This window comes from Triticum urartu, chromosome 7, assembly GCF_003073215.2.
Source record: "Triticum urartu cultivar G1812 chromosome 7, Tu2.1, whole genome shotgun sequence".
Classification (NCBI taxonomy): domain Eukaryota; kingdom Viridiplantae; phylum Streptophyta; class Magnoliopsida; order Poales; family Poaceae; genus Triticum; species Triticum urartu.
Window position 1 is genome coordinate 642,897,155 of NC_053028.1, and position 23,661 is coordinate 642,920,815.

The following is a 23,661-nucleotide window of genomic DNA, read 5'->3' on the forward strand; positions in this document are numbered from 1 at the left end:
GGTTCATTTGTCCATTGTATATATATATATTACTAATTACAAAGTTTTCTATGCATTTAATGTAGTCCATAATTCAAATTTGAACTACAGCCACATGCTCCAATGAAGCAAAATGGTTGGGAAATCATACATGTGTTATTGGGTGCATGTTTAGGTCTCGTTTAAGGAATGAGAATGAATTTAAAACTTGTCGTCATCGTGAAACAATGAGAATCTCGGTTTTTAAATCCCAAATAAAAAAGTCACCCAAAAAACATGAAACTTGACATGGTTTCATGACATGCCACATATATGCCGTGGTAAGAAAAATCGTCCAATTTGAGAAGAGGCACACACATTAGTAGCCAACGAAGTCCTTTTTGAAAAAAAGCTGACACGTTAATATCGCAAACGGTTGTATTATATTTTCCGTGTCGAAATTTAACCATAATCGGTGGCGTGCGTGCATCTATTTGATTAGACGGGACAAGCGCGAGAAGTCCGCCGTGGAGCTTCGACAGGACGCGTGCGAGCAGTCCGCCGCACAGGCTTGACAAGACGCGTGCATCATGTCCACCTCGCAGGCTTGATGGGACACGTGCGAGCAGCAAGGCCGCCCATGCTCACCAGGAAGCGAGCTCTTTGACCTCCATGCACCAGCCGCCACCTGCCTCGCTCACAAATTCTCCATTAATGGGTTAATTAAAGCACCTGGACGGAGGGTGTTTTCTTGTGATCCCATGGCAGCATTTGCTCTGTTCATGTTTTCAACTAGTATGCCGCCCTAATTTAAATTGCCTCATAGGGCAACGAATAATACAACCACAAAAAATGGCAACGGATAATACGACGACAAATTCACAATGGTGCACATAGTAATTGTCTTACATATTTTGCATAATTTAAAATGCCACATGCGGCAACGCCCGGAAGACATGGGGGAAAGAGAAGAAGGAAATTGTAGACAATGATCTGGATCGCTACTGTCTCTACTCGTCGAATCCTCCCGCTCCTTCTTCAATTCCTCACGATTTTGCTTGAAAGCAGCCAAAGATTCCTCCACCTCCTGCTCGCACTCGATCCGGAGCTTCCTCAAGCCACCCATCAGTTCCTCGATGACCGCTTTCAGCGTCATCTCCGAGGCACTACTCTGCTCATCCAACATCTTCCATCTGGCCTCCTCCTCCTTCTCGGAGACCAACTTGAGGAGCTTCGCATTATCATCCATGAGTTGCTCGATGAGGCCGGTCGCCTTGTCAACCGAGGCATCGCTGATCTTGAGCAGCTTCATCAAGCCGTCGACCAACTCCTACTGCGTAGTGACACCAACGAGAATGTCGTCGTCGTCGACGAAGGACTTCAGGAACGCCGGCTTGTCACGATGGCCGACGCTGCGAATACGCTTGTGAGAGCCCTCGCGTTCCCGTGAGAGCTCATTCAAAGGCTCCACGGTGCACCCGGACATCTCTGCTGTGGTTGCGGCTTCGCGGCGAGACCTCTCTAGTGCTTTCGCGGCCTTGGTCTTTGCTGCCTGGTTACATGTCCACCCATGTCCACCCTAAACTCCTCCTACCGGTCATATTAGAATGACTTGACAGAGAAAACCAGTTTTGTGGGTGATGAGAGTAACTGTGAAGTAATTTTCAAGTGGGTAGTTTTTATAGCCCGGTGCTTGTGAACACTGTCAGTGTCAAAACCGGCGGATCTCGGGTAGGGGGTCCTGAACTATGCATCTAAGGTCGATGGTAACAGGAGACAGGGACACGATGTTTACCCAGGTTCGGGCCCTCTCTATGGAGGTAATACCCTACTTCCTGCTTGCTTGTTCTTGATGATATGAGTATTACAAGAGTAGATCTACCATGCGATCAGAGAGGCTAAACCCTAGAAGCTAGCCTATGGTATGATTGTATATTGTCTAACGGACTAAAACCCTCTGGTTTATATAGACACCGGAGGAGGCTAAGGTTACACAAGGTCGGTTACAAAGGAGGAGATATCCATATCCGTATTGCCTATCTTGCCTTCCATGCCAAGTAGAGTCCCATCCGGACACGGGACGAAGTCTTCAATCTCGTATCTTCACAGTCCAACGGTCCGACCAAAGGATATAGTCCGGCTGTCCGGAGACCCCCTAATCCAAGACTCCCTCAGTAGCCCCTGAACCAGGCTTCAATGATGATGAGTCTGGCGCGCAGTGTTGTCTTCGGCATTGTAATGCGGGTTCCTCCCCCGAATACACCATGGAAGAGTTTGAATACAAGGATAGTGTCCGACCCTGCAAAATAATTCTCACACACCACCGTAGAGAGAATAATATTTCCACAAATGTAATCTGCTGACACGTTTTGATAGCATGACATCACGCCACGGCCCGGTCATTATTTGAACCATTTTTCTTTAACCAGCCCCGCACATAACGCGAGGCGGTTTCTTGACACATCTTGTCAAAGCAGAGATTGTGTTCCCCTTATCACGGGATTCTCATCAATACAAACGTGGGTAACCCAACCGTGCCTGTTGGTATGACTCCTAGATCTTAGGTAAGTCTCAAACGGCCACGAGGGGGACGCTTGATACTCACCCTCTTTATAAAGAGACATGGCCTTTTCTTTTTCCCCTCCCATGCTCAATCGAATCCTTCCCCCGCCTCGAGTTCTAACACCCAAAAGCTCAGGTCAGGCGCTTCAGACCTTCAATCATGTCCAGATCTAGCCTTCAAGGCCAGTGGATGCCTTCCTCCATCATAGAGGAGGACATCAAGAAGTTGAGGGAGGCCAGATATCTGACCGCCGAAATTTTGCATAGGCTGCCCTCCCGAGGGCAGGTCGTCCCTACTCCCGAACCCAACGAGAGCGTCGTGTTCGTCTCCCACTTCCTCCGAGGACTAGGCCTCACTCTGGATCCCTTTGTTAGGGGTCTTATGTTCTATTACGGGCTGGATTTTCACGATTTGGCCCCGGATTCCATTCTTCACATCTCGTCATTTATTGTTGTATGTGAGGCCTTACTCCGCATTACCCCTCACTTCGGCCTGTGGCTCAAGACCTTCGATGTGAAGTCGAATACGGTCGAGGGGCAGTACCCAGCGTGCGGAGGTGCTTTAATAAGCAAAATTGCTGACGCTCCATGGCCAAAGGGTTCCTTTCCAGAGGTGTCCGGATTGTGGCAGTGGGAGTGGTTTTATATCACAGCTCCCCGAAGTGCCAAATGGGTAGCTGCCCCCGCCTTTCGCTCGGGCCCCCCACCACAACTGAGGTCATGGATCAGCAGGGGGCTGAGCTGGGGTCTAGCCAAGGACATGCCAATACTGCAGAGCCGTATCCGAGATCTCTTCGAGGGAGATTTCAGTCTGGTTATGGTAATGCAAGTTATGCTGGTTCGTCGAGTCCAGCCTTGCAAACGCCCACCCCTCCATATGTGGGAATTCAACCCGAAAGGACCACGCGCTATTCAGCATTTCCTCGGCATGACGCATGAGGAGATGTACAAATCGTTCTTCGGACCCCGAATAGAGTGTCCGGACACCACCGAGGACGTGGGCCTAAGCTGCAACCGCCCCGCTGCCCAAGTAAGTAATCCCATGGCCGAACACACTGTCCTTTTATTTATCATGACATCATTCTGAAGAATCGCTCTTTGACCAGGACTGGATAACAAAGGTGAAGCTGATCCGGTGTTCAGCTCCCCTTCCTGAGGGTTTGGACAATCCGGTTCTGGAAAAGATGCTCGAGCCGGCACCTTGTCTAGTGCCCTCAAAGGAAGGTGAAGGGGGAATAAAGAGGGCGAAAGCGGGACTCCATCGCTATCTATTCCAATCGAGGGAATGAGCGCCTTCGCGAGGGAGGATAACCAAGGGGAAGAATCTGACATTCTCTCTCCCGGGGAAGGAAGAGGACTACCTCTGAAGATCCGGAAACTAAGGTTTCCAAACGGAAGAAGAAATCTCTGCCAGAGGGTCCTGCCTCGGAGGGTATTCTGGCCGCACAATGTCCACGCGGGGATCAGCCCTCTACCGAGCTGTAAGTAATCAAGAAGTACTTAACAGTGAAGATATCCTATCTTACTTCCGAAGACAATAATCGATGCTTATAAATTGTAGTTCGGATCATAGCCCTTCTCGACAGAGTTCATCTTCGGGGGATCTTCTTCCAGAGATGATGGAGAGCGAAACGCCTCCCCCGAACTCCCCAACTCAAGAAGTGGGCGACCTTGAAGTGTCATCACGAAGGGTATCTCCGGATCCACTAGGGCCAGAGGATAACCCTTTGGCTGCCCGGCATCCCCAGTATCTGGCTCCTGAGGGGAGCGACAGCAAGGGTCTGTACAGTGTGCGGTCGGACGCGCTGAAGGATCTTCTGGGGCAAGCTATCGTCTCGGAAGCGCATCGTACGCTAATGGGTATGGTAATTGAAAGGATTTCATCCGCTGAAAGCGGTTTGCATGAAGCTTTTATGAGTCTGCTGAAAGGCTTCGAGGTACGTGAAACAATATATGCCTTTAACAGTACCGCATACGTTAGGTATGCCCTTGCAGATAGTAGCCCCTGAGACTCTGGTTGTCGTCGGGAACGACGGCAAACAGAGGATCATAGTCCCAGGTAATAACCAAATCGCCTTTATGTGCAGGTGGTTGAAGCTCCGGTTGCTAGCCGGACTGATGGGTTTGCCAAATTAAGGCGGCAACTGGATGCGGCAGATGCCGACATCGTGCTTGTCAACAGGCGGCTTGACAAGGCACAAGGTGAGTGATTTTTCTGGTGATCATCACATAATAAGAACAACATGATGCCAGTATCTTTGATATGTTATGACTGCAGATGAAGCTGCCACTGTGGAGAACCTTCGGGCGGAGCTTGCCCGAGCCAAGGAGCAAGCAAGGAGTAGCAATGCGGCCGCCTGTAGTTAAGGGCCGAACAGGCCGCGCATTGCGAGAGCAAGGAAGAAATAGCCAAGATGGCTGTAGAGTTAAAAGGTGCAGCTGACCATTACCGGCTTCTTGAAGAAGAAAACCAGGTGAAGGCGACGGACCTGGAGAAGGCCCGGGTGGCTGCCAAGGAAGCCCGCTCCAAAACTAGAGCGACGAAGGAGGAGCTGAATCAAGCTGTGGATATCGTGTCTGGGAAGCCCTTCTTGTTGCGGACTAAGTTCAGGGATCCGAAGTATGCTCCTCTGGACCGGCTATGGAGTTCTGCGGACGTGTACATGGATTTGGCTGCAAGTGCTGCTGATGTAGCTGAGTACTTCAAGGTTCAGAAAGGTCCCGAAGTGGAAAAGCTATTCTGGTCACAGTTTCATGCTCCAGTCCGTCCGATGTTGCTGAATGAGCGATTGACCGGTTGGACCGAGCTCCATAGGTTGTCCGGACTTGCCATGAGGTCCGTTGTGGATCACCTATGGCCGGGAGGGCCAAGGCCGAATAACTACTTTATCTTAGTGCAACAATTCCTTGACGTCGTGCCATGCATCGATGCTGTAAAGAGATCGGCGTGCATAGAAGGTGCGCGGATGGCCCTTTCCTGTGTCAAAACATACTGGGCGGAGATGGAGGCCACCACTGTTGTGGCACAGGGTTCGGCCATAGGCCGAGTGGCTGCCGAGCACTACTTTGAAGAAGTCCTTGAAGGCGCTCATTCGATAGAAGCTCAGTGCTCGAAGAATATTATTTTCCAGTGATATATAGTCACAATGTACAAACAATGTTTTTCTAAATTAATCAAGGTTGTATTTACACTTTTTCCCGAAAGTACTATGATGCCTCCTGTGCGGCCATTTATGTATATATGTATATAACCTGAAAGTTTGCAGTCGTCGGCTTCCGCCCCCACGCATATAATGCGGGGGTGTTTGCAAAATATGCATATCCACACTTGATCCAATGTCTTGGTCCGTTAAGGAGGTGATAGCGTAGCGAACGAGGCAATCAGACTATATTGCTTTAACACTTTCACTTAGCCATAGGAGTCTGACAGTGGGGCTACTATATAGCCCCTGGTACTTCTACGCTCGTCCGAATACGGTGTGCGTACGTACATGACCGGGAAACGGCCCTTCGTTAATGCGGAGGAATCCCAAAGATTCCAATTAGTCATCGAGTGGTTGATCAGTTTTCAGCTTTCTCTACTGAGGTGCTCATCTGGATGAACCAGGGCACAATCGCAGTAGTTCTCCCAGTGCTACCTTAGCCGATATAACGGAACGTAAGGTACCAAAACGTGAGAGCCGGGTAAACCCAACATTTGACCAAAGACATGATTCGGAGCTGATGCATATAGGGCCAAACTCGCGACACCGAACACTCCCTAAGGTGTTTGATCTTTATAACATACACCGGGCTAAACAATGCCCTTTATAAGAAACCCCATGTGTCCGGGTACATGCAAAATCCTGGAGTGGCCACATGCCAATAACGCCGGCATCCTTCTCGGTTGTGTGGAGTATCCAGAGGATGTGAGCAACAAGAGACAGTAAGAAAGGTTTACGCAGGGCCTTAATCAAAAAAGAAACCTTTGGGCGGGTCCCTGCCGCACGTCTGCGCTCGTGTCTCCATTGTGCCGTGTCCTGGACGGGTGTAGCACGATTGTAAACTGCAAAAAGAAAGAACTTAGGTGAAATTTGCCGTGCCAAAAATAAGAATGAGTTATCAGAATTCCAGAGAAGCCTAGTTGAGCTGGGCTGGCCCTGATTACACGCGGGAATCCCCTGGTATCGTGTTATGAGGGTTCGAAAAACAATCTCATGCATGTATGATGGAACGCCGGACTCGTCTAACCGTGTCCGTGGTCTTGATGACCTGCCATTTTTTCTGGTTGGTGAGGCCGTCTAGTGTGCGGCTGTTAGAGCCGCCGCGTCCTCTTTCGTATGTGAAGAACGGTTGGTATTTCTGCTAACTGTAATGACGCCGTGTGGACCGGGCATCTTGAGCTTGAGAAAAGCATAATGCGTTATTGTGTTAAAATGAGCGAAAGCCACTCTTCCGAGTAGTGCTTGAAAATCACTTCAGAATGGAGCGATGTGAAAAGTTAACGTTTCGCTTCGGAAGTTATCGGGAGAACCGAATGCCACCTCTAGTAGTAGAGAGCCCGTGCAGTGGGCCTCTTGGCCTGGTATTACTCCCTTGAAGGTAGTATTACTTTGGCTTACTTGTGTCGGGTCTATCCCCATTTTGCGGACTGTGTCCTGATATATCAGATTGAGATCACTGCCGCCGTCCATGAGGACCCTTGTGAAATGGTACCCATTTATTATTGGGTCTAACACAAAGGCCGTCAGTCTTTCATGCCGGATATGTGTATCATGATCCCTATGATCAAAAGTGATCAGGCAGGCCAACCAGGGGTTGGACCTAGGGGTGACGGGCTCTATGGCACGTGTGCATCAGAGTGTGTGATTGCTTCTTCTCCATGTCACATGGATCACGTTTACTGTTTTAACCTCAGGTGGGAAATTTTTCTATCCTCCGGCGCTTTGCTGGTGAGGTTCATCCTCCTCTTCTCTTGGTGTCTCTTCCCCTTTGTGTTCGGCATTTATCTTACCGGCCTGCTTGAAGACCCAACATTCTCTGTGGGTATGATTTGCAGGTTTGTCTGGGGTGCCGTGAATCTGACAGAGCTTGTCAAGAATTTTGTTTAGGCCAGACTGTCCTTCTCTGCTGCCTTTGAAAGGCTTTTTCCGCTGGCCTAGTCGCGAGCCCCTGAATCCGGCATTTACTGTCGTGTTATCTGGGCTACCTTCTTTAGTTCGACGCTTGTTTTTGTTGTGTCATGGTTTACCGTTGCCATCCCTGACTTCGGATGTGCTTGGTTTGCTGGTGCTGCTACGGGCCAACCAGGTGTCCTCACCCGCACAAAAGCGGGGCATGAGGCTTATTAGGGCTTCCATTGTTCTCGGTTTTTCTTGACCGAGGTGTCAGGCAAGCCATTCATCTCGGACGCTGTGTTTGAAAGCTGCTAAGGCTTCGGCGTTCGGACAGTCGACAATTTGGTTCTTCTTGGTGAGGAACCTGTTCCAAAGCTTTTGGGCGGACTCTCTGGACTGTTGGATTATATGACTTAAATCGTCTGCATCCGGAGGTCGGACATAAGTCCCTCGAAAATTGGGCCGAAAAGCGTCCTCGAGCTCCTCCCAACTTCCAATTGAGTTTTCATGGAGGCTTTTCAGCCAGTGCCTAGCTGGCCCTTTAAGCTTGTGGGGCAAGTATTTAATGGCATGGAGATCGTCTCCACGAGCCATATGGATGTGGAGGATGAAGTCCTCTATCCAGACTCTAGGGTCTGTGGTTCCGTCGTACGCCTCTATGTTCACCGGTTTGAATCCCTCTGGGAATTCGTGATCCAACACCTCATCAGTGAAACATAGTGGGTGTGCGGCACCCCTGTATTGGGATGCGCCATAGTGTTCGGACGGTTGTAGTGTTCGATGTTGGCTGTGTATCGTAGCGCGCTTCCTAGATCCATGGATAGATCTGGTCGCGCCGGATTTTTGACGCAAGTTCTCACGTAGAACGTGTGTTGACTTATGCATGACTTTGTTAGCCGCTCTATCGCGTTCACAGGGTGGTGGATCCGGCTGGTTAGCCGTATCACTTTTCGGCTGCGTGGGCTCTAAGGCCTCATCGTCGAATTCCGGTAATAGCTTGCACTTTGGATAGCTATTTGGATGGTAACTTCTACCATATTTTGTTACTTTGTTCCACTTGCTGTTGAGCATATCTTGTGTGACCTTGAGCCTTTGCTTCTGTTTCTTCAGGCTTCTCGCTGTGGCAGTAAGCCTTCTGCGGAGGTTCTCTTGCTCCAAGTGTGTTTCCGGGATGATGAGTGCATCTTCGTCCGGACTGTTTTCTTCCCTAGACGGGGATTGATGAGGCTTATCTTCGGCGTCATCGTGTTCGGACGTCGGATCCGTACTATGTTTGTATTTTGCATCTTGATCATTTTCTGCCACCGGAGTGGTGCAGTTGTCGTCTCTTCCAGAGTCATGTGGACTATTATTATCGTTGTTCTTGCTATGGCGGGACTTAGAGCGGCGCCGCTGACGTCGACGCTTGGGTTGCTTCTTGGAGGTGTCATCCTTCACTGTCTCATTGCCATTGGCTTCTTTGGGGGTTTCCACCATGTATACGTCATGTGATGAAGTAGCTTCCAGCGCCCTGTGGGCGGTGGTTCCGGTTTGTCTCCTGCATCGTCGTCCATACCGTCAATGTCTTCGGAGTCGAAGTGGAGCATGTCGGTTAAGTCGTCGACAGTGGCTACTAAGTGGGTGGTGGGTGGGCAGCGAATTTCTTCGTCGTCCGCATCCCATTCTAGCCGGACATAGTTCGGCCAGGGTTCTCCTGACAAGGAGAGAGACCTTAATGAATTTAGCACATCTCCGAAAGGTGAGTGCTGAAAGATATCCGCGGAGGTGAACTCCATGATCGGTGCCCCGTCGGTTTCAATAGGCACAGATGTAGGCGGCTTGGAGTCCGTGGCCGGGGATAAATCCAGTGGTTCGGTGACACGGCTCTCGTATGGGGTGAAGTCAGTATCCGGCTCTATCGCCACTGAGAGTGCGGCCTCCATGGCGGGGTCCATCCCTCCGCTCTCGGATGGCGCAACTTGCTCCGGATCGATGGGCGGAGTAGCTGCGGATGTGATCTCCCAAATACTGTCCGACGACAGAGTTACGTTATGCTCGCTAAGACTGCATGACGCATCCGACATGGGCTCGAATCTGTCGAAGATCAAGTCTCCGCGGATGTCGGCCGTGTAGTTCAAGTTTCCAAATCTGACCTGATGGCCAGGGGCATAGCTCTCAATCTACTCCAGATGGCCAAGCGAATTGGCCCGCAGTGCAAAGCCGCCGAATATGAAGATCTGTCCGGGGAGGAAAGCTCACCCTAGACCGCATCGCTAGCGATGATCGAAGGAGCCATCAAGCCTCATGGTGACGACATAGTGGAACTCTCGATGAAAGCACCAATGTCGGTGTCAAAATCGGCGGATCTTGGGTAGGGGGTCCCGAACTGTGCGTCTAAGGTCGATGGTAACAGGAGACAGGGGACATGATGTTTACCCAGGTTCGGACCCTCTCTATGGAGGTAATACCCTACTTCCTACTTGATTGTTCTTGATGATATGAGTATTACAAGAGTAGATCTACCACGAGATCAAAGAGGCTAAACCCTAGAAGCTAGCCTATGGTATGATAGTATATTGTCCTATGGACTAGAACCCTCCGGTTTATATAGACACCGGAGGAGGCTAGGGTTACACAAGGTCGGTTACAAAGGGTGAGATATCCATATCTGTATTGCCTATCTTGCCTTCCACGCCAAGTAGAGTCCCATCAAGGATATAGTCCGGCTGTCCGGAGACCCCTGAATCCAGGACTCCCTCAAACACATATTAGTTTCAGAGGTGTGAACAGATTTGCAATTACTTATTGTGTTGTAATCAGCAATGTGATGAGAAACAAGGTCAAAATTTATTGATGGCAGAAGGTTGACCACGTGGTTGCTCGTCGTTGAAGCGGCCGCGGCGCGCTCTGCTCTAGCATCCCTGCGCGCTCTTTGCTCGCCGTTGACGCAAAGTTACAATGGCAACTATTAATAATTCTTAATAATTGTCTTACATATTCAGGATAATTTAAAATGCTAAATGTGGCAAGGCCCAAAATACCCACAACCTACATATGCATACAATTATAATAAAATATAAGCTAAAAGGCTGAGCTGGCGGCCTTCCGACAATGGTCTTCCCAGACTCCATGATCAGCATAGCACCCTTGCGGCCGTTCACTCCAAGTGTCCCAACCCACCTCTGCCTACGGAGCTGCTGGTGCTAATGGGAGGCTCTTGGGGCTGCTGGACCTCTTCTAGAAGAGCTTGACAGCGTGCAATCGTGTGCATGAAAACTCCACGAAACCGCTCCATTTCCATGTCTCTGGCCTGGTAGCAAATTTCATCGATCACCTGCATCCTCAAGATATCACGTTGGCGATGTTCTACTTCGTCGGGGACGTCACCTCCGCCAAGGATGCACTCTATCATGGCCACCACATCATCGGGATTGAGGTTGACACGGCCGCCGCGGGCAATGATGAAGCCACAGGATGCCTTTGTCTTGACTGAATCACAGAGGTCCTGTGCCCATTCCTTGCGGGGCATCAGGCTCTCGATGAGCACTGGTGACGGTGGTTCTTCGGGTGTGTCATCGATCATGCCACCGAGAAGCTCTGGATCTTTTGCATGGTGGATGGAAAACTGCTCATCACACCTCCTCTGCAATATGTCGACAGTGCTCCCAAGGACTGTGACACCGATATCGCTGCCAATGGGCCATGGTGCCTACATCGGCCGATGAAGCTCTTGCTCCCCGACCTGCTCCGGCTCATTCTCCTCGCCGAAGATGTAACGCAGGTAGGTGTCAACATCAAAACTTTGGTCGTTGCCTGGGATGCTTGGAATAACTAAGGGTAGATGGGTGAGGACTAGATCTTCGCAGAGTGTCGCGGCGGTGCGTTGCCACCTGGGTTATATGCAGTAAGCCGTTAGCTGGTGGTGGGAAACTGGTGAGGGAATAGGCGTGGATTTTACAATTCACCCATGTGGAGCGCGAGAAGCATTTGCTGGAGCGTGGGAAGACTAAGTGGAGCACACACACAACCCGAATACCATAGCCGGTGCCACATGTTATTTATCACACAAGTGTTAACATAAGGAAATGCATGTGTAACTTACAAATCATCGCACACGAGTACTCGCAGACGCATCGTGTGCGATACTCCTAGCCACTGCAAGCAACTAGTTTGCATTTTTCAATGATTTTTGTACACACAGAATCGCACACGAACTAACTGTATTAACCGTCCGTGTTGTAAATTCTCATCGCAAACAGTTCATCCGAGTCGGCTGTTTGCCACATATCACATCTTGTTAAGTTGAACCGTTTCCATTGCGTTCGCTAATTGAAAATAGTTCGTCCGAGTGAACTGTATGCCCTATATCACACACAGCTTGATGTGGCTAACCGTTTATGTTGCACTCCCTAATAGCAAACGGTTCATCGGAGCGAAATGTATGCCGTATATCGCACACACATTGATATGGCTGCCCGTTTCTGTTGTTCTGCCTCATCTCAAACAGTTCAAATGGGTTAACCGTGTGGCCTGAAATGAACACGCAACTAAAATCTGAACAATATTTGATGCATCCTCCATCGCAAACATTTTGCACCTTTTTGACAGTTTTCATACACCACCGTTTGTGATTACTGCATCACACACAATTTCTCGAAGGGTCTCTAATCGTAGTGTCGCGTTAGCAGCATCCTGCAGTAGTGTGTATTTGACATGAAGAAAGCGTTGGCAATAAAAATGAACGATCAACATGCTAAGATAACGGATGGGTCTTGTCCATCACATCATTCTCCTAATGATGTGATCCCGTTCATCAAGTGATAACACATGTCTATGGTTAGGAAACTTAACCATCTTTGATTAACGAGCTAGTCTAGTAGAGGCTTACTAGGGACACGGTGTTTTGTCTATGTATCCACACATGTATCAAGTTTCCGATTAATACAAGTCTAGCATAAATAATAAACATTTATCATGATATAAGGAAATATGGAAAAACAACTTTATTAATGCCTCTAGGGCATATTTCCTTCAGCACGCAAGTCCCCAATATATGCACCTACACAAACAATCAAACACTTGCACCCAACACGAAAAAGGGGTTGTCAATCCCTTCATTGTCACTTGCAAAGGTGAGATCTGATAGAGATAGATATAAAAGATTACTAAAATGTAAAAGTAAATAAATTGCAGCAAGGTATTTTTGGTATATAGATCTGAAAATATATGAAGGAAAATAGACCCGGGGGCCATACGTTTCACTAGAAGCTTCTCTCTTGAAGACAAATAATACGCTGGGCGAACAAATTATTGTCGAGCAATTGATAGAAAAGAGCAAAGTTATGCCGATATCCAAGGCAATGATTATGAATATAGGCATCACGTGCGTGTCAAGTAGACCGAAATGATTTTGCATCTACTACTATTACTCCACACATCGACCGCTATCCAGCATGTGTCTAGAGTATTAAGTTCATAAAGAATGAAGTAACGCCTTAAGTAAGATGACATGATGTAGAGGGATAAACTCAAGCAATATGATGAAAACCCCATCTTTTTACCGTTGATGACAACAATATAAATATGTGCCTCGCTACCCCTACTTTGTCACTAGGTGAGGACACCGCAAGATTCAACCCAAAACTAAGAACCTGTCCCATTGCAAGAAAAACCAATCAAGTTGGCCAAACCAAACCGATAATTTGAAGAGAAATACAAAGATATTAAATCATGCATATAAGAATTAAGAGAAGATTCAAATAATATTCATAGATAAGCTGATCATCAATCCACAATTCACTGATCTCGACAAACACACCGCAAAAGAAGATTACACCGGATAGATATCCAAGAACATCGAGGAGAACATTGTATTGTTAATCAAAGAGAGAGAAGAAGCCATCTAGCTACTAGCTATGGACTGATAGCGGCTTGAAGCTACGTCGGTATTTGCCCAAAGAGGAAGGGATGATGCAGCACAACAACGGTAGGTATTTCCCTCAGTGATGAAACCAAGGTTATCAAACCAGTAGGAGAACCAAGCAACAACACGTAAACAACACCTGCACACAAATAACAAATACTTGCAACCCGACATATTAAAGGGGTTGTCAATCCCTTTCGGGTAACAACGCTAGAATTTGGCAAATGAACGTGAATAAATGGTAGTAGATTGATAGATCGAACACCAAATAAAATAAATAAGAATAAATTGCAGCAAGGTATTTTTATATTTTTGGTTTAATAGATCTGTAAATAAAAGGCAAATCAAATAGATCGCAAAGGAAAATAATATGAGAAGGAGACCCGGGGGCCGTAGGTTTCACTAGTGGCTTCTCTCAAGAAAAACATCAAATGGTGGGTAAACGAATTACTGTTGGGCAATTGATAGAACTTCAAATAATCATGACGATATCCAGGCAATGATCATTATATAGGCATCACGTCCAACACTAGTAGTCCGACTCCTTCCTGCATCTACTACTATTACTCCACACATTGACCGCTATCCAGCATGCATCTAGTGTATTAAGTTCATGGAGAAACAGAGTAATGCAATAAGAACGATGACATGATGTAGACAAGATCTATTTATGTAGAAATAGACCCCATTGTTTTATCCCTAGTAGCAATGATACATACATGTCGGTTCCCCTTCTATCACTGGGATCAAGCACCGTAAGATCGAACCCACTACAAAGCACCTCTTCCCATTGCAAGATAAATAGATCAAGTTTGCCAAACAAAACCCAAATATCAGAGAAGAAATACGAGGCTATAAGCAATCATGCATATAAGAGATCAAAGAAACTCAAATAACTTTCATGGATAAAAAGAGATAGATCTGATCATAAACTCAAAGTTCATCGGATCCCAACAAACACACCGCAAAAGAGTTAGATCATATGGATCTCCAAGAGACATTGTATTGAGAATCAAACGAGAGAGAGGAAGCCATCTAGCTACTAACTACAGACCCGAAGGTCCACAAAGAACTACTCATGCATCATCAGAGAGGCACCAATGGAAGTGGTGAACCCCTCCGTGATGGCGTCTAGATCGTATCTAGTGGTTCTAGACTCTACGACGGTTGGAATTGATTTTTGTCGAATCCCCTAGGGTTTTTGGAATATTGGGGTATTTATAGATGTAGGATCGAAAGTATGTCTAGAGGGGGGGTGATTAGACTACTTGACCAAATAAAAACTTAACCTTTTCCCAATTTTAGTTCTTGGCAGATTTTAGCTATTGTAGGACAAGTCAAGCAATCATCACACAATTCAAGCAACCATGCAAAGAGTATATTGGCAGAGGAAACTAAAGCATGCAACTTGCAAGAATGTAAAGGGAAGGGTTTGGAGAATTCAAACGCAATTGGAGACACGGATGTTTTTCCCGTGGTTCGGATAGGTGGTGCTATCCTACATCCACGTTGATGGAGACTTCAACCCACAAAGGGTAAAGGTTGCGCGAGTCCACGAAGGGCTCCACCCACAAAGGGTAACGGTTGCGCGAGTCCACGGAGGGCTCCACCCACAAAGGGTCCACGAAGAAGCAACCACCCACAAAGGGTCCACGAAGAAGCAACCTTGTCTATCCCACCATGGCCATCGCCCACGAAGGACTTTGCACTCTACTAGCGGTAGATCTTCACGAAGTAGGCGATCTGCCCCTTACAACGTCCTATGGTTCAGCGACGTCCTATACCAAGACCGTTACAATACTGCCCAGTTAGAGCATTCATACGTCCTCACCAAAGAGTCTAAGGTTGTCCAGGAGCCCACTGAAGGTTGGAACACCTGAGGCCAATATCTAGGTCCCAGCCCAATGTTACTGCTCTCGGTGATCCAAGAGATGGCAGCAAGTGAACAGAGTAGGTGGTGTACCGCGTCACTGAGCCAAATCCTCTGCTCTCTAAGTCGTGCGTTCACAATGATGACAGTCTACGCCCGAAAAGCATACAGAAGACTCTCTAGGCATTTTTCTGGAATGAAGGATTTAGTGATGGTCTTGAAAGGAAGCCGGTCGGAATGACAAAATAGATGTGGAGGTGATGCGAAGAGCAACAGCGGTCTAGGCCAAAGGCGCCTAGGAGATTTTCAAAAGAGATTCTACTATTGTAAAGCAAAGCAGGTGCGAGGCAAGTACCTTCATTTGTACATAGCAGACCCACGGTTCAACTGGAGTAGACCGCTCAAAGAGTCCCAGTCTCTTAGCCTATGAGCAGGAAAGCAAAATGGAATGGTGATAGGGGATCAAGAGGTAGACATTAGCCAGAGTGCTTGGAAAGGCTTCCATCATGGAAGAATGAGGAGGAAGAAGAGGTAGCTGCACCAGCACCTAAGGCACCCAAGCTGATGGGTGATGCCATAAGATCAGGGGCAGCTTCAAGGCCAAGCCTGATCCAAAGCCAAAACCAAAGAGGAATACAAGAAGCATCCCAGCTGCTGAGAAGAACAAGGCCCCAGTGCCTGACACTGCAGAAGAAGAGGAAGAGCAAGTTCTGAGAAAACTCAAGCCCAAGATCCCAGACCACAACGATGCTCATCCTGTGGCTGAGGATATGAAGCTCAGGAGAGATTCAGGGCTCAAGAAGTGGAGAGAAGCAGATCCGTATGCTTCAAGGAGAAGGACTGTTGTTGACTACAGGTTCCACACTAAGGAACAATAGGACTTCTATGAGACAGTGCTGCTAGACAAGAAGCCCATTGTCTGTGACATGAGAAGGGTTGATGGCGTGGGGAGGGCATACATCAAGGACAATGAAGAGCACTATCCCTGGTGTGATGACAGCTTTAGTGCTTGTGGAGTAGCAGACTTTGTTGGGCAGAAGCTCACAAAGTGGAATGAGGAGCTTATCATGCAATTCTACTCCACAGCACACTTTTATCCAGATGGTAGGATAACTTGGATGTCTGAGGGTACGAGGTACCAATCTACAGTTGCTGAATGGGCTCAGCTGATCAATGCCCCTGAAGAGCATGAGGATGACTTGGACATTTATGCCAAGAAGAAGATGGACCACAACTCTATGTCCAACATGTACAAGGAAATTCCAAATGAAGCACTTGATACTTTCAAGTTTGGCTCAGTGCATTATCTTCTGTCAGGGCTGCCAACTATCAATTGGATTTTGAGGCACACCTCTTGCCCAAGTCAGGTGATCACAAGATGATCAGAGGCCATGCAATCAACTATTTGCTTATGTGCCACAGAAGATTCAAGGTGAGATCATGGTAGAGACAATAGCTAAACCAGGAGGAAGGCAAGCTGGTCATTTGAAGAGAGGGTTCAGCGCAATGTAGACTCTTATGCCCCAAAATTGCAGAGTGGACCGGGAAGTTCTGTCCATCGACTCTTTCAAGGATTGGGCCGCAGGCATATACTTGTTGGAACACAGCGAAACACCCTGGACCATCCCGACCAAGATTTTGAGGAATCAAGTTTTTGAATGAATAGAAAAGGAAAACACTTGAGAACAATTTTCAGGCGTTCGCAGACTACTCCAAGCCAAGCAGAGGAGGAGAAGGGAGGAGGAAAGGCTGCCAAGATGCCAACTCAAGAGGAGCATCTGAGTATTTCTTGAAAACCCAACAAGAGCAGCTTGGTTACTGATTGCATCCACCTGCGGATTGAGAAAGGACTAGCCACCCTAACTCAGAACCAGGCAAGCCTAGAGAGAATCATGGAACAAAAGTTCTATGACTTGGATGTCAAGGTGACAGAGATTCAGACTGCAGTGGAGCAGCTCCAGGATGACATGCAGGAGAGGAGAGGCAGGACTACAACTGATGCCTTTGCCAGAGTGCCACGAGGTCCGAGGTCGTCTGCAGTGCCAGTTGCTGACACCAGAGCCACCACTTCTGCACCAGCTACAGCCTCAGTTCCACCAGCTCCAGCATCTACTTCAGCTCCAACTCCAGCGTCTACTTCAGCGTCTACGGAAAGCCTTCGTCCTTGGAGTGATCCGGACTCCACCACCACCTGAAGATCAAGCCTGAGCGTCGATCTAGCACTATGCATTTTCTAGGAACTTTTTGGTAACTTGTTGCCAAAGGGGGAAAAATGTATAGATCATAGGCTTCGAGAGAGAGAGTGTGTTGCTTTTTTCTCTCTTGCTTTATTTGTGGTTTTTCGAACTTTGTTTGCTTTTGAGTGCTTGAGATACTATGTCATTTGTGAGACATTGATGATCATGTGTTTGATCATAAGCTAAATGTTTGCTTAATGCTATTATCTTATCTATCTTATGTGATCATTTCACTATTCTTGGTGATGAGTGCATGTATTTCATTCTTATCATTTTAAGCGCTCCACCACAGAGTGTATGTGACATGGAGGTTATTATCCATGAGCATTCTAAGGCAACTATCCTCCTCATGTTAAGCACAGCTATGTCTAGGCGAAGAGGTCCAAACTCAGCATATAAGGCAACACGCTATATCGTCGCTCCTTTAGAATAGTAATTAGCTATTTTCCTTAAAGAGCTCAAATTGTGATCCCTTGAGTTATACGCCGTGAAGATATAAAATGAAGAGTTCTCTTTTAGGACTTGTTACAGATTGTAAGCCTTCTTAATCATTTAATGTCCGTCTGAGCATTTTGAGGTGTTCACACTTTCTATACATTCATCAGCTTTCATTGCCTAATACATATGAGCTTTCTATCACATTTTGTTACATAGATAACATCTCTTTTGGATCTAATGAATTCCAAGCTCAGATTAGAGTGCAATGCACAGCAATATTGGGGGTATGGTATTTGGAAAGAAATGGTGAGCTCGCAAAACCAACCATAGATCCCTGAGAGGTTTCACTGTTTTTCAATCTCCCCGTCGTCTTGCCCCTTCTTTGTTTGAATTGCTACCAGAATTACAACGAATTATAGCTCATTTGAGTGCTAGACAACACTCATGCTATAATTCCCCATAGAAATGGTAGTTCCTCAACGTCAGCTTCGGACAATAGATCAAAGCTGTAATTGATGATAATAGCATAAGCATGTATATCGTCGCTTTGAGAAGTATGTGACAAGTAAGAGCTCCCCCTAAATTTGTGCATATTTAAAATTTGCTTTGGACTGCAAATGCACAAAGAGTTAGAGTCATGGGTTACTCTTCCATGTCACATACATCTTCGTGGAGCGCTTAAAATGATAAGAATGAAATACATGCACTCATCACCAAGAATAGTGAATGATCACATAAGATAGATAAGATAATAGCATTAAGCAAGCATTAAGTGTAGCTTATGATCAAACACATGATCATCAATGTCTCACGAGCAATGACATAGTATCTCAAGCACTCAAAACCAAACAAAGTTCGAAAAACCACCAAATAAAGTAAGAGAGAAAAAAAGCAACACTCTCTCTCTCTCTCGAAGCCTATGATCTATACATTTTTCTCCCCCTTTGGCAACAAGTTACCAAAAAGTTCCTAGAAAATGCATAGTGCTAGATCGACGCTCAGGCTTGATCTTCAGGTGGTGGTGGTGGAGTCCGGATCACTCCAAGGACGAAGGCTTCCGTGCACGCTGAAGTAGACGCTGGAGTTGGAGCTGAAGTAGATGCTGGAGCTGGTGGAACTGAGGCTGTAGCTGGTGCAGAAGTGGTGGCTCTGGTGTCAGCAACTGGCACTGCAGACGACCTCGGACCTCGTGGCACTCTGGCAAAGGCATCAGTTGTAGTCCTTGCCTCTCCTCTCCTGCATGTCATCTGGAGCTGCTCCACTGCAGTCTGAATCTCTGTCACCTTGACATCCAAGTCATAGAACTTTTGTTCCATGATTCTCTCTAGGCTTGCCTGGTTCTGAGTTAGGGTGGCTAGTCCTTTCTCAATCCGCAGGGTGGATGCAATCAGGTAACCAAGCTGCTCTTGTTTGGTTTTCAAGAAATACTCAGATGCCTCCTCTTGAGTTGGCATCTTGGCAGCTTTCTCCTTCCTTGCCTTCTCCTTCTTTGCTTGTGCTTGTGCAGACGATGGTTCATTTTCAGTCATCACAACTTGATTATCTTCAAAATCTGGACGGATGGGCAGGTGTTCCTTGTCCAATAAGTATATGCCTGTGCCCATCTTGGAGTTGATGAGCTCCTGAATTTCTGGGGCATAACCACAGCTCCTCTTCTGATCAGCTATTATCCTCTTAATGGTCTCTACCATGAGGCTCATCACCTTGAACTTCTGTGGCACATCAAAGATATGTAGCAAGTTGATTGCATGGCCTCTGATCATCTTGTGATCACCTAACTTGGGCAAGAGAGTGTGCCTCAAAATCCAATTGATGGTTGGCAGCCCTGACAGAAGGTAATGTACTGAGCCAAACTTGAAAGTTTCAAGAGCTTCATTTGGAATTTCCTTGTACATATTGGACATTCCATCTTCTTCTTGGCATATATGTCCAAGTCATCTGCTTGCTCCTCTGGGGCATTAATCAACTTTGCCCATTCCTCAACAGTAGATTGGTACCTCGTACCTTCAGACATCCAAGTTATCCTACCATCTGGATAAAAGTGTGCCGTGGAGTAGAATTGCATAATAAGTTCCCTCATTCCACTTGTGAGCTTCTGCCAACAAAGTCTGCTACTCCACAAGCATTGAAGACTGTCTTGCACTCCAGGATAGTGCTCTTTCGTTGTCTTGATGCTATGCCAGTCAACCCATCTCATGTCACAGACTATTGGGCTTCTTCAAGCAGCACTGTCTCATAGAAATCTTGCTGTTCCTTGGTGTGAAAATCTGTAATCCACAACAGTCCTCTCCTTGAAGCATACGGATCTGCTTCTCTCCACTTTCCTGAGGCCCTGATCTCTCCTGAGCTTCATTCCTCAGCCACAGGAGTGAGGCATCGTTGTGGTCTGGGATCTTGGGCTTGAGTTTTCTGAGTACTTGCTCTTCATCATCTTTCTTTGCAGCTTCAGGCACTGGGCCTTGTTCTTCTCAGCAGCTGGGCTTCTTGTATTTGTCTTTGGTTTTGGCTTTGGAGTGCTTGGCCCTTGGATGCAGCTGCCCCTGATCTTATGGCATCACCCAATCAGGCTTGGTGCCTTAGGTGCTGGTGCAGCTACCTCTTTCCTCTTTTTCCATGATGGAAGCCTTTCAAGCACTCTGGCTACTTCTTCGACCTTTCCTTCCTTTTCTTGCCTTAGCAGCAACTGGCTTCTTTGGGCTTCTCAGTTGAAGCTCTGGCCTTTTGACATAGGCTGCTGCCTGCTGGCCTTTTGACTTTAACCCTGGCTTTGTGCCCTGTGCTGGCTCAACTCTCTTTGATGTGGCTTCCTCTTCCTGCCACATAGTCTTCATCCTCAGAATCTGAAGTTCTCTTCTTCCTCTGTCTGGTAGCAGCTTTTGGCAAATTGCTAGGAGTACTTCTGCTGCCATCATCTGAAGAATTTGAGGGACTAGTGCCCTCACTCATCTGCACTTGCTGTTCTGACACATTCTGGCTGTCACTCTTATCTGACATGTTGCAAATTCTGACTGCTGACCCTGTGAACAGTTTATAGATGAGGTAGAGGATGAGCATCACAAAATGCAGAGATTTTTGCAAAAGAATGATCCAAAAACTTAGTTTTAGTTTCCCACTGAAATCATCTCGGATCTACCGATTTTCAAACTCGGTGATACCGAAGCAGTTTTGGAACCTAAACTAGTGAACTCGGTCAGACCGAGTCACAGTTCGGTGGCACCGAGACTGCTAGGGTTTCACAAAGTTCCAAAATCGGTCACACCGATAAGTAATTCTCGGTCAGACCGAGTCTCACTTGTGCAATGGCATAAGCCAAATCGGTGGGACCGAGTTTTTCAACTCGGTGGGTCCGAGATGGTTTCGGCGGAAACCTAAACCTAGAATTTTCGAATCAAACCTAATCTATGAGTTCATTGACTGGATAGAAGTTTATCAAACGTGGCTAGAATCAATATGATCACAATGTGCTAGGAATCAGATTGGGGAATAGCACAAAGATCGAGTCCATACCCTAGTTCGGCGGAGACTCGCTACGGCGGCAACGGCGGGGTGAATTCCGTTGACGGCGACGGAGACCAGCGACTGGAGGCGGCTGGCGGCGAGGAGACGATCCGGAGACCAAGTTGGCAGAGCAGGCTATCGCGCGGGCGAAGGGGTTCGGAGAAATTTCCAAAATTTTTGCCCGTGACTATATATAGCCCGACCCTGTCGGTGTGACCGAGTGGAACAACTCGGTGGCACCGAGATTCATAACTGCAAGCAGTTACTGAAACTCGGTGTGACCGAAAAGTTCAAATCGGTTGCACCGAGATCGAAAACCTAGATCAACTTAATGATCTCGGTAGGACCGAAAGTGGGGTATCGGTCAGACCGAGAATCATAAAGAGGTTTTGGAAGTTTAAGTCTATGACGAATCGGGGACTCCGAGCGCTCCTCACACAGAGTGGTTCGAATCTGACTTGATCAAATTTTGTGATGTAGCATGAATAGAGTTTGAGACGAGAAAAGCATAGATAGCTAGAGGAGGTTCTTAGGCATTCTTGTCCATCCACTTGGCAAAAGGAAATAAAACCAAACAATCAAAACAACAAGTGGATGTCCTCGAATGAGTAAAATATGCAACCAGCATGCTCACACAATAAAATGGTAAATGAAATATGTGACAAGGCATGCACAACCAATTCTAGCATCTACCAACCAATTTGCGATGACAAGGTCATCTATATATGAGTATATTGACTTAGGAGTCAAGTGAGAACACTTGATCATAGGTCATACTCATCGTTTAAGCTCAAGTGGGGTTACCACTTTTACATAAAGCATTGTTTTGTTCACATCTTTAGAGTTGCTTTAGCTCAAGTCTTAGAGTAAAGCTCCCCCTAGATGTGATATCCCCCCTTAGAGGGATGAACTAACCTTGGGTTTTGTCGATGATGACTTCATGTAGATGTTGAAGATGTGGATGCTCAATGTTGATGTAGATCACTTGGAGCTATCCATTTGAGTGAATTGCACTTTCAATACCTACATGGGTTAGTCCCACAAGGAACAAACAAGGATATCCATAGACATAGAATGATGCACACACAAGATGATGTCCATGAAAACTTTTAGGTTACCTTGTCCCTTGTCTTACCAACAAGAGGGTTTGTGACTCCTTGAACTAGTGCAAGATGTGGAAGTTGATTGCACTTGTTCTTGCCAAAATGATAAGAGTGAAGTATGTTGGCGGAGTCACCCTCAAGAACTCTCTAGTTCTTCTTCTTTTGGATCCACACCATCTTGATGGGAATCCTTGGAGTCGTACTTGATGAAGTGGAACTTGAAGTAATCTTGGAATCCACTTGACTAAGGTCTTAGGAGCTTCTTCAAATGCATCAATTTCCTCTTGAAGCTTGTCCTTGCCTTTTTGCTTGTAGTCTTGTGGTGGAAGATCATCTTGAGCTTGTGTCCCCTTGAAAGAAGTATCATACTTCTCTTGTTGAGGAACAAACTTTGTCTTGGGGTATTGATCTTCTTCCCACTCAACTCCATTGGCATTGAACTTTCGTTCAAAACCAACACCTTGATTCTTCCGGTGCATTCCTTGCTTGCGCACAATTTCCTCGAATTGCTTACTCCCGGCAAGGCTTTTGTACACTCCTTTCTCTATAATTCCCTTCAATAAGCTATTTTCTTGCTCAAGTGTAACTTGGCCAAGAGAATCATTAGTGGAATCAAGAGAACTACTAGAAGGAACAATATTGGATTTAGCATGATCATTGTTACTGCTAGAGGAAGAATCTTTCTTGTTCTTGTTACTAGACTTGACTTGAGGCATGTAAGTGGATAAGAGTAAACGCTTGGCAATGTAAGAAGAACTTTTCTTGCGGAGATCATCATTGATTGCTTTTAAGAACTCATGCTCTTGCTCAAGATTGAGCTTTTCAAAGCGTAATTTCTCATGAGCTCTTAAAAGTTCTCGATGATCTTCGAAGATAGTTTCATGAGCTAACTTAAGAGTGTTTAGTTCTTTAGTTAGAGCCTCAATCTTCTCCTTATCATTGTCATTCGTTTTATCTTGATTAGCATGATTAATTGACGTTTCATCATAGTATTCAT